This window comes from Salmo trutta, chromosome 36 (genome assembly GCF_901001165.1).
Source record: "Salmo trutta chromosome 36, fSalTru1.1, whole genome shotgun sequence".
Lineage (NCBI taxonomy): Eukaryota > Metazoa > Chordata > Actinopteri > Salmoniformes > Salmonidae > Salmo > Salmo trutta.
In genome coordinates, this window is record NC_042992.1 from 38,797,602 (window position 1) to 38,807,692 (window position 10,091).

The 10,091-nt window shown below is 41.6% G+C and overlaps 1 long non-coding RNA gene across 1 annotated transcript; it reads left to right on the top strand.

Moving 5' to 3' along the window:
* Nucleotides 1-2,161: 2,161 nt before the first annotated feature.
* LOC115176049 (uncharacterized) lies at nucleotides 2,162-3,037 on the top strand. The gene is made up of 2 exons (XR_003872146.1): nucleotides 2,162-2,339; nucleotides 2,839-3,037. It is a non-coding gene; the product is annotated as an uncharacterized LOC115176049 (long non-coding RNA).
* The last annotated feature ends 7,054 nt before the right edge of the window (nucleotides 3,038-10,091 follow it).

A 10,091-nucleotide genomic window follows, 5' to 3' on the forward strand; every position in this document is an offset into this window, starting at 1 on the left:
TTTTCTGTGAGCTCAATGCGCACATAGCTCAGTTTCTCTACAGACAAATCAGATGCAGCCTGAACTGTGATGTAGTTTCCAACAGGCCAATATTCTACATAGTTTAGGGCATAAAACGCAGTAATTAACTACAATGATCATAATTCATTGCGTATCTACTTGTCCGATCTGTTTCTTTTACGCCTGCTACAGAAGAGTGGTGAGGTGATAAAGAGAGCAGCTGTTGCTTCACAAGGTATCTCTACCTGAAAATGCATGATCTAAGTGGTTAATAGTTGGTATATTCAGCAGTCATAAAAGTATGCCTTATGTACTTTGAAGAACTACAAAATTGTGATTTTGTCACACAGCATAGGCAGCAGCTCTTTAGCGATGAGATGACTTGGAACGAAATAAAGTCTTCAAATGTAATCTACACAGTTGAAATATTGTTAATAAATTATTGTTAAGTGATAAGCAGTAATGGGCAGTCATTATCGTCATCGGACTTTTAATAATTGTTTTATTCTGTGTTATAGCATTCAACCCACATAATGCATAGTGCATTTCATGTTTTTAAACAATTCTCAAAAACGAAATTGAAATATAATTAGACCCCCCCCAGGCACTTGTCCTCTCCCGTCTGGACTACTGCAACTCGCTGTTGACTGGGCTCCCCGCTTGTGCCATCAAACCACTGCAACTTATCCAGAAAGCAGCAGCCCATCTGGTTTACAACCTTCCCAAGTTCTCTCATGTCATCCCACTACAAGACCATGGTGCTTACCAATGGAACAGCAAGCGGATCTGCCCCTCCCTACTTTCCAGCTATGCTCAAACCCCACACCCAAACCCAAGCACTCCTCAGGTCTCTTGGCCAGCTCCCACTCAGCCCAATCCAAGCTCTTCTCTGGCACCCCAATGTTAGAACCAGCTTCCCCCTGAAGCTAGGACTTCAGAGTCCCTGCCCATCTTCCGAAAACAGCTGACAATGTTATATATAAAAGGGACTGTTGATATTGCAACCCCACAACTCAAACACCGGTTTACCAGTAGGAACGAAATCTCAAACCCTCACGAACTGTTGTCCGTTAAAGATGATTACTAAAGATGATTGAATCTGCCAATTTATTGGCTGTTCAGAGTCCAGACGACGTGCTCTATTGTTCTGTGGTAGCATTAGTGCCTCAGCTGCTGTTGGTGGTTCATCATCATCATCATCAGTAGCCTACAACCGGCTAGCACTAGCAGCAGCACAGCGGTCGCTAATGTCGAACCAGAGCGAGAGCTCGGGGGGGGGGGGGGAGATGCAAATCATGCAAATTCGGATTCAGAGCCTGATTCACCCCAGCCCTTGCTCTACCAGAGTCAGAAATATATCAGCATGTGGACCTACTGCGTGAGTGTGTAAGTGATGATGCTACATTGTGGCATGAGGTGCTGTCTAACAGAGGTGTGATCTTGTCAAAAAGTGCCCAAAACAGATCAGAGATATTGTATTCCCTCAAATTTAGTAGCGACAACTACGAAAAATTACACGGACAATGCGTGTGTATTCAAGTAGAGCTGATGCTGCTTTTTGTTGTTGCAATTTTGTAGATTTTTTTTGTTGACTAATTTGAGCAGTGGGGGTTTTCATTACTGGAAGAAAAAAAAATCGGCACCAATTTAAAACTACATGAGCGTTGTAGGCCAACTGAGCATTTGCAAAATATGGAGAGTTGGCGCCTCCTTGCGGAAAGATTCAAAACAGGCACAATCATTGACGTAAGTCAACCAGACTGGCGGCGAGGTGGATCGCATTCTGACAAATCCCCTGCAAAGAAGTTCTGGCCTGGTTGCTCTGGGTGTTGCCTACTTCAAAGGCATTTGGGCTGGGGTTCAAGACCTCATTTCATCTCCTGAAGTTGTTTTCAAGCTTCATCTATTGGCTCTTACACGTACGTGCTTGCGTGTGTATATATAGATCAATAACTCAGTTCAGTCAAAGTAGAGGGATGGAGGCACTCACTAGCATTTCCATGATGGTCCAGGACCATTAGTCAGTGAAATTGGGAATCAACTCAGAACGGGGCTGCACAGTTAATTTGCTCTCACAACCTGGTATAGAAAGTTGTAAATACATCTTACTGTTCATTAAAAAAAAATCTAATTGATCTGATCTCTCCCCTTCTCCCTGCAGGATGATGTCAGGATGTTTGTGGTCCTCCCTGATGACATCACTGCCAACACGACCCTGGTGGAGGAGAGCCTGATGGCCGAGTTTGTCCAGGACCGTTCAGTTTCTGCACTTGGCCGACGCACTGCCTTCCAAGAGTTCAGCTACTCCACTGACCTGCTGCCTCTGCTTACTGACCAGGGTGAGTACTCATTCATCCCACCTCCTCCTGTCTTTGACTTGTCTCTCTCCTCCACTCCCCATCTCTTCTCAACCCTTAGGACCAACAAAACTCAAAACTTTAGGAGTAAAGTAAAAAAATAAAATGTGTAAGGATGTGTAAGTTGTTGTGGACTATGTTGTGTCTTCTACAGTCTGATGGCAGGAGTGCATCTATTTCTTTATTTTACATTTTAGTCATTTAACAGACTCTCTTATCCTGAGCCACTAACAGGAGCCACTAACATGTCACCTAGTCAGTTCAGGGATTCAAACCAGCAACCGTTTGGTTACTGGCCCAACACTCTTTACCGCTAGGCTACTTCCCACCCTCTTTCTGTATCTCTCTCAACTTTAGAGTAAAGTAACGACAATAAAAACAATTATGAGGTCTATCTATATAAGGGGTGAATATCAGAAGTGGAGGGAATAATCTCAGTTTCTAACCTGTCAAGTACTTTCTGCCCTCTCTTTCTCTCCAGGTCTATCTTGATAGGTTGCAGGACACAGACCGGTGTTCTGCAAAGCTCAGCAGCCTCAATCACAAGTTGGCACACACACACACACACACACACACACACACACAAACCAGCACTTAGGAGGATCCTAAGAGGAGACCATTCAATAAATATCATATGTAGAAATATTAATCTAATAAATAAAAGGAATTTAAAAATAATAGCAATAGTCAGTCTCTTATCTATTTTCCTTCCTCCTTGTCTTCCATGTGGTGATGCAAATAGCTTTACCAGTGAAGTGAATCTCAAAATCTTTTCAGTCTGCGTTTTCAATATCCTTCTCTGGTTCAGACTGGTCTCTGCCTGGGGCCTCCAAATCACTAAGTCTGCCCCTGATGAAAGGCTCAACTAAAGATGTTGCAGAACTGCTGTATTTGAAGCACTCACACCCTTCTGCCCAGTTTCCCTGATGTTGCTATGGCAATCAAGCTATTTTTACCATCCCTGTAACTGTTGCTTCTGCGGTAAGATCGTTTTTATAAACTAAAACTCAAAGAACTATGTAAAAAGCCTTGACCACGGCATTTGTTCACGATATCCCCATATACTTTCAGTCAGTTGAATTTGTAGAAACTGATAATGTAATAGCTGCTAATAATGTAATAATTGCCTATAATGTAATAGCTGCTAATAATGTAATAACTTTTGCATTTGATAATGAAATAACTGCCAATAATGTAATAGCTGCTAATGTAAAAACTTTTGCATTTATAATGTAATAAATGCTGATAATGTAATAACTTGCCAATCATGTAATTAATATGCTGAACGCATAACGTTTTTGCACATGAAGTTGAATTAAATAATCACATTATGCATTGACTTTTACATTTTATATCATGGCATTGTTGAGTACTGATTGGCTTTACTTAAGCGATAATGCCCGAGAAGCCAGAGGATATAGTGGCATAGGTGTTGTTAGGCCCGAGACGAAGTCACTTTTTACAATGGGTTACCAACATTCAAATAATGATTGATAAATGTATTCATACCATTTCATCCTTCCACGAGATATAGTCTGACACAAATCTGAAGGTTGCTACCAAGCCGGCTGATCATTCGTTCTTTCGGTTCGGTTGCCAGACCCACTCGTTGTCTTTTTGTTCTGCATCTATGGACGCGATCGCCCCAGTCATTCGTTCTAAATGTTCCCTTGCTATACTAGCTGGCAACGTTTCTAATCCCTTGTTTACTAGCTAGCCAACCACAGCTAATTTACAGTCATGTAAAACAGTGCAGCCAGAATAAAAGCAAAGTAGCTGCATTTGCGTTTGTTTAATCTGTTTTCCAGGGACATTTACATGGATACATCCACAACAACACAGCTAGCACAATCACTACAAACGGAAGCTGGAAAGACTGCAAACAAGCTGCATTTAGATTAGTTTGACCTGTTTTCGATTGACATTTCTTTGCATATATCCATAAAAATGATGCCAGCTGATTCATGATTTCGACTGGCTGAGAAAAGCTGTCTGACACTTTCATTACTATGGGACAGCTAGAGATTGAGTTTCAATATTGAAACAATATTGCAAATGTCGGAGAGACAGACAGCAAAGTTTATACAAATCTCCGCTGTTGAAAACCAAATGCGAGTCGAAAAGAAATGGGAGTTAATGCCTACATGCTTTTTATAGTGAAGGTCAAGTTTATAAATTGCCTGGCTGGGATGATGAGACAGTGGATTGCGGAGATGGAACAGAGTAAATAGGCATTTTAACTTCATAGCTTTAGCTGTGGTAACTTGTGGAAAAGACACCGGCTGAATGCGGTTTTAACCAATCAGCATCCCGGATTAGACCCACTCATTGTATAATTTCCTATAACGCATGGTATATTTCCATGGTAGAATTCAATGGCTATAGCTACTTTTTACATGTTTTGTTCGAGCTGCTTTTGAAAGCAAAAGTCGAATTGAAAAGTATTGGTATTGTTGAACTCGATTTTCATAAAGGGAAGCTAGGACTGATGGTTTGGTTAGCTAAACTAGCAAGTCTGTTTTGCTGTGGTAAACACTACTGTAGCTGTCTAGTAAACTTGCTAGCTACTTCAGTGGATGTTGAACACAATTCTATCAGCAAATTAACATTTCTAGTGGTTAAATTATAGCCATTGGTATAAGAGGCATAATCAACTCCGGACTCCATGCGTTCTCTGGAAAATAGTGCTACTCCGTGGAATGTCAGTTCCTCTCTGCTAGCGACACGTGTCGTGGAACACATCTTCCAAGGCGTTCATTATTTCCATAGAACCCATTTGCCCTTAGAACAGCCTCAATTCGTCAGGGCATGGACTCTACAAGGTGTCGAAAGCGTTCCACAGGGATGCTGGCCCATGTTGACGCAAATGCTTCCCACATTTGTATCAAGTTGACTGGATGTCCGTTCTTTGGGTGGAGGACCATTCTTGATACACACAGGAAACTGTTGGATGTGAAAAACCCAGCACTGTAGCAGTTCTTGACACAAACCGGTGCACCTGGCACCTACTATCAAACCCTGTTCAAAGGCACTTAAATGTCTTGCCCATTCACACTCTGAATGGTACACATACTGTACAAATCCATGTATCAAATTCTTCATTTACAATGACGGCCTACCCGGCCAAACTAACCTGGACGACGCAGGGCCCATTGTGCGCCACCCTGAGATGCAGAGCCTTAGACCGCTGCGCCACGTGGGAGCCAAGAACAGGTGTTCTTAATGGTTTCTATACAGTGTATAGATAAAAAGATATCCCCTGATATTGACCCTTTTCTCACAGTGACCCACTCTACACAGCTGTCTCCAGAACAATATTTAGTTACCAAGATGTCACTAAGGACCATGTCAGGACATTCTTAGGAATTTCATTTTACTAGCCATTAGGATGTTGCGTGATGTCCCAATGGAATGTTCGGGGGACCTTTTTCTAGTTTCAGGACATCACCGAGGACCATGTCAGAACATTCTCAGAACTTTCATTTTGCTAGTCATTAAGATGTTTGCATGATGGTCCCAAGGGAACGTCCCTGCTAACAAAAAATTGTCATTAGGATGTCCCCGGAACATCACAAAATGGTTGCCTAAAGTGGTCAGGACGTTATGTCATTGTCCCCGGATGTTTTTAACTAGTTCCCGGTTTGTCCCAGGGACTTCCCCAGGACGTTTTAGGGAAGTTCTTGAGACCTTGTGTCATGGTCCCACGGATGTTTTTGTCTAGTACTTAGTTTGTTCCGGGGACATCACCTGACTCATTTTTCTTTTCAGGGATATATATCTATTTAAAAAAACATTGCATACTAGTTGAGATTTTAGTAGTAGTTCCCCCCACAAAAAAAAACATTGCATGCACACACACGCTCACTCTCTCCCTCATTTACACAGACAGATTCACCGACTCACTGATTCACTGACTGACTGGGGCTGTGGGTCTGTATTGATGGGTCAATTGTGTCATTTGAAAGTCTTGATATTACTGCTAAAGTCAGGTTTAGAGCTAGGATTCAGAAATGTGGTTTGGTGTGTAGTCAGCTATTACTGAAGCACAAAAATAAAAATAGAGTGAATATTACATTATTGGTTAAAGTTACAATATTCATAATGTAATAATCAACACAATGTAATAATTGTAATGTAATAATTATTACATTGTGCGCAAAAACCTTATGCGTTCAGCATATTTATTACATTATCGGCATTTATTACTCTATGAATGCAAAAGTTATTACATTAGCAGCTAGTACATTATTGGCAGTTATTACATTATCAGTTGCTACAAGGCCTGAGGCACTTTTTTTCCGTCACATTCCTGAAGCCCAAGAAACAAACACTTAGCTTCTTAATACATATGGAAATTGAAAAGGCTTATGATTGACTTGAGGGTTACTGTCAAAATGATTTATTAAATCAAATAAAAATAGACATTGATGACAGGCGCATGGGCCCCCAGAGCTTGTGGTGTCTGATATGCTAGTGCACTTACCCCCTTCATCTTTAAACAAACTGAAAAGGTAGACTCAGCAAAATGACGTTGCCACGAGCAGCACCGCAGATATTGGGATATAGGGAGATGCAAGATGACGCTCTCACACAGTATTTGCACATGCGCACGGGTTCGCTTCAAGCTGTTGGTCGTAACTAGTTACCACAGCCACAAAGTCATAAACCCCGACTATTCGTACAATTTCTCTTATTAAAAAGTTATTTTTAACCGAACCTACACTGCTAACCTTATGCCTAACCCTAAATTTATAAAAATGCATGATTTTTTTTTCTTCTTATAGACAATTTTGACTGTGGAAAATATGTAAAAAAATAAAATAAAATAAAAAAAAAGTTTTATTTAACGAGGCAAGTCAGTTAAGAACAAATTCTTATTTACAATGACGGCCTACCCCGGCCAAATCCTAACCCGGACAACGCTGGGCCAATTGTGCGCCGCCCTATGGGACTCCCAATCACGGCCGGTTGTGATACAGCCCAGAATCGAACCAGGGTCTGTACTGATGCCTCTAGTACTGAGATGCAGTGCCTTAGACCGCTGCACCACTCAGGAGCCCAACGTGGTAGGTACGGGACCAAACAGCCTCGCGCTTAGTTGTTGTGGAAATTTACCCACTATTCTGTATCTACATCATATTGTTGAGTCTACCTTTAAAACTTTGGCTTCATTGTGATTTCTCATCACCACACAAGACCGGTTGTTTTTCCCCGTAGTTCAGTCTTCTCAGAATGTCTCAAGGGAAAGTGTAGGTAACCTCGTCCCCAGTCTCAATTGTTATCCCATACACATGTCAACAGAGAGAGCCATCTGATGGACAAGATTAAAGTGTTAGAGGATATGTTGCCTCGGCCCAGGCTTTCATGTACATGAGCGAAGCCTAGGCCAGGTTATACGAGTCAAGTCTTTTGTCTCACATTACTTTACACTGGTCCCCGCCTGAGGCCATAGAGCTCTGGGCGCCTCCCGTTACGTTCAGACTGAGCCCCTGGAAGGCACCAAACAGCGAATCATCCTTCGCAGATTTCTGGTTCCTCTTGGCATTTGTCTTACTCTACATGAAGATAGAAAAAAAAAAAGAAAGGTTCAATTATGCCTTTTGTAAGTCTAAAATCCTGGCCGACAGTACCCGTGTAATCCCTTCATATAAACGAGACATATGAGGTCAGTTCAATTAGAAAAGGTCTCGTTATTCCCAAGTTTCACCCATTACTCCTTCAAAATTAAATTGATATCTTCTCAAATCAGATGTCTACTGAATGAGTGACCTTCTGTTCTTATGACCAGTGACACGACATGCACACAGACTGAATTACCTTTGGGAGGCAGTGCTGGCTCCTGAAATGCTGACTCCTCCTTCTGATGGACCTTTCTGCAACCTTCTTCTCTCTCAGTTTCCTACAGTAGCACAATACGTAAACATTAGAGATGCTTCAGTGGCATTTTGTGAGTCTCCAAAGCAGATATACCTAAAAGTTTGATACTTATCCATGTAAACTCTACGGGTCGGTTTCAGACACAGATTTAGCCTAGCCCTGGACTAAAAAGCACGCTCAATGAAGAATCTCCATTGGAAGTGCTCTTTAGTCCAGGATTAGGCTTAATTTCCTTCCGGGAAACTGGCCTTTAATGATTTTATATCTACTAAAAACAAATGACCAACCATCCCTACCTTTCTCTTTGAATGTCAGCCTGGTATGCACTGAGCCAGGAGTCTGGTACGGCTCTCTGCTTGGCGCAAGTTTTAGCGCAAGTTTTGGCGCAAGGGACACTCTTCCTCCTGACAATGCTGTGCCTCCGGACTACAACTACGCTCTTCCGTCTGGCCCCTGTGCTCACGACTATGCTCTTCCGTCTGGCCCCTGTGCTCTTTTTGGTGCCTATTTTGTTGTCCGGTTTGGTCCCCGTCCCTGACACATAATCGCTGAACTGCTTGATGGGATCACCCAGAGACTTAAGATCCACCATAAGATCCATCTAGTTGTGTGTGTCCGTACTGCTTTGAGCACTACGGTAGTGTTTCAGTATCTCTCAGCTGACTGACTGGAGGAACTCGACTGATGGGCTGGTTTTCAGACCTGTCAACAGCAAAGATAGAATGACGATTGAGTTGGGAGTACAAAAGGAGGGAAACGACACAAAACGAAATACATGCAGTGTCTCTGATTGCAAGTTGAACTGAACAGTCTTCGAAAGGGGCATTATCATGCCAATGGAACCAATGTCAACTACATTATTTAGAATATAGCCAACACATACTGATAAATAATTAAACACATTATCAAAACTAAAATCTATGCAAGGCCATTTCAAGTGTGACATGCATCCTTTTCTAATTGCACATACCTGTAAATATTGTCTATTTGCAGTATCCAATAAAGTCAAGTACTCCAAATATTTCCTCACAGTGACAGCATTGTTTGAGGTTGGACTAGTGCGCATTTGTACGGTTAAGTGGCTAGTCTCCTCTTATGGGGATTTAACAGATGACCCTCCTAGCTTCTCAGGCAGATTAGCTGAAGACGTAAGCGCTAATTATTTAATTAGAACCTATAGGGTCGCAAACAATCCAGTGTAGGAAAGAAACAAGCATGTCATGTTGATTTCAATGATGACATGGCTGATGACATGGCATGACCTGTTCCCATTTCTTAAATTTGGTTAGTTTGTAATGAACTGTCAGTGTAGGTGTAGTATAGGCCTACGTGTTGCCAGGTGATATTTGAGTTCTGATGCAATGGATGGGTAATCTGACCATAAATCATAATGAAAGAGGGGGTAGGGAGAGAGAACCAATGGTCTGGAGGAACAGTGTTAAAAGGTATCTCTTTATTTTCAATAGAGTGGGGGGAGTACTATTTTCTTTAGAATAGCTGCCAATTGAAGTTAACTGATTCATTGATGCAATACCAGATCAAGATCCTATGTGGAAACATCTAACCATGACCCATCAGCCTTCTACCACTTTGTACCTGATCATGTCTATACATTGACTGATGGAAATAAACGGTGGGTAATACAAAAAAACTACACAATCTCAATTATAAAACTTGGTTGCTTGGGTTATTTTTTATTTCTATAGCTAGACGTTTAAAGGTTAATAGTTTTGTTCATCCAGTGAACTTAACTCTCAACCTAATGTCTGCCTTGGTTGCTACATATACCCCTTCCCTTTTTCCACATTTTGTTACATTACAGACTTATTCTAAAATTGATTTACACACAATACCCAA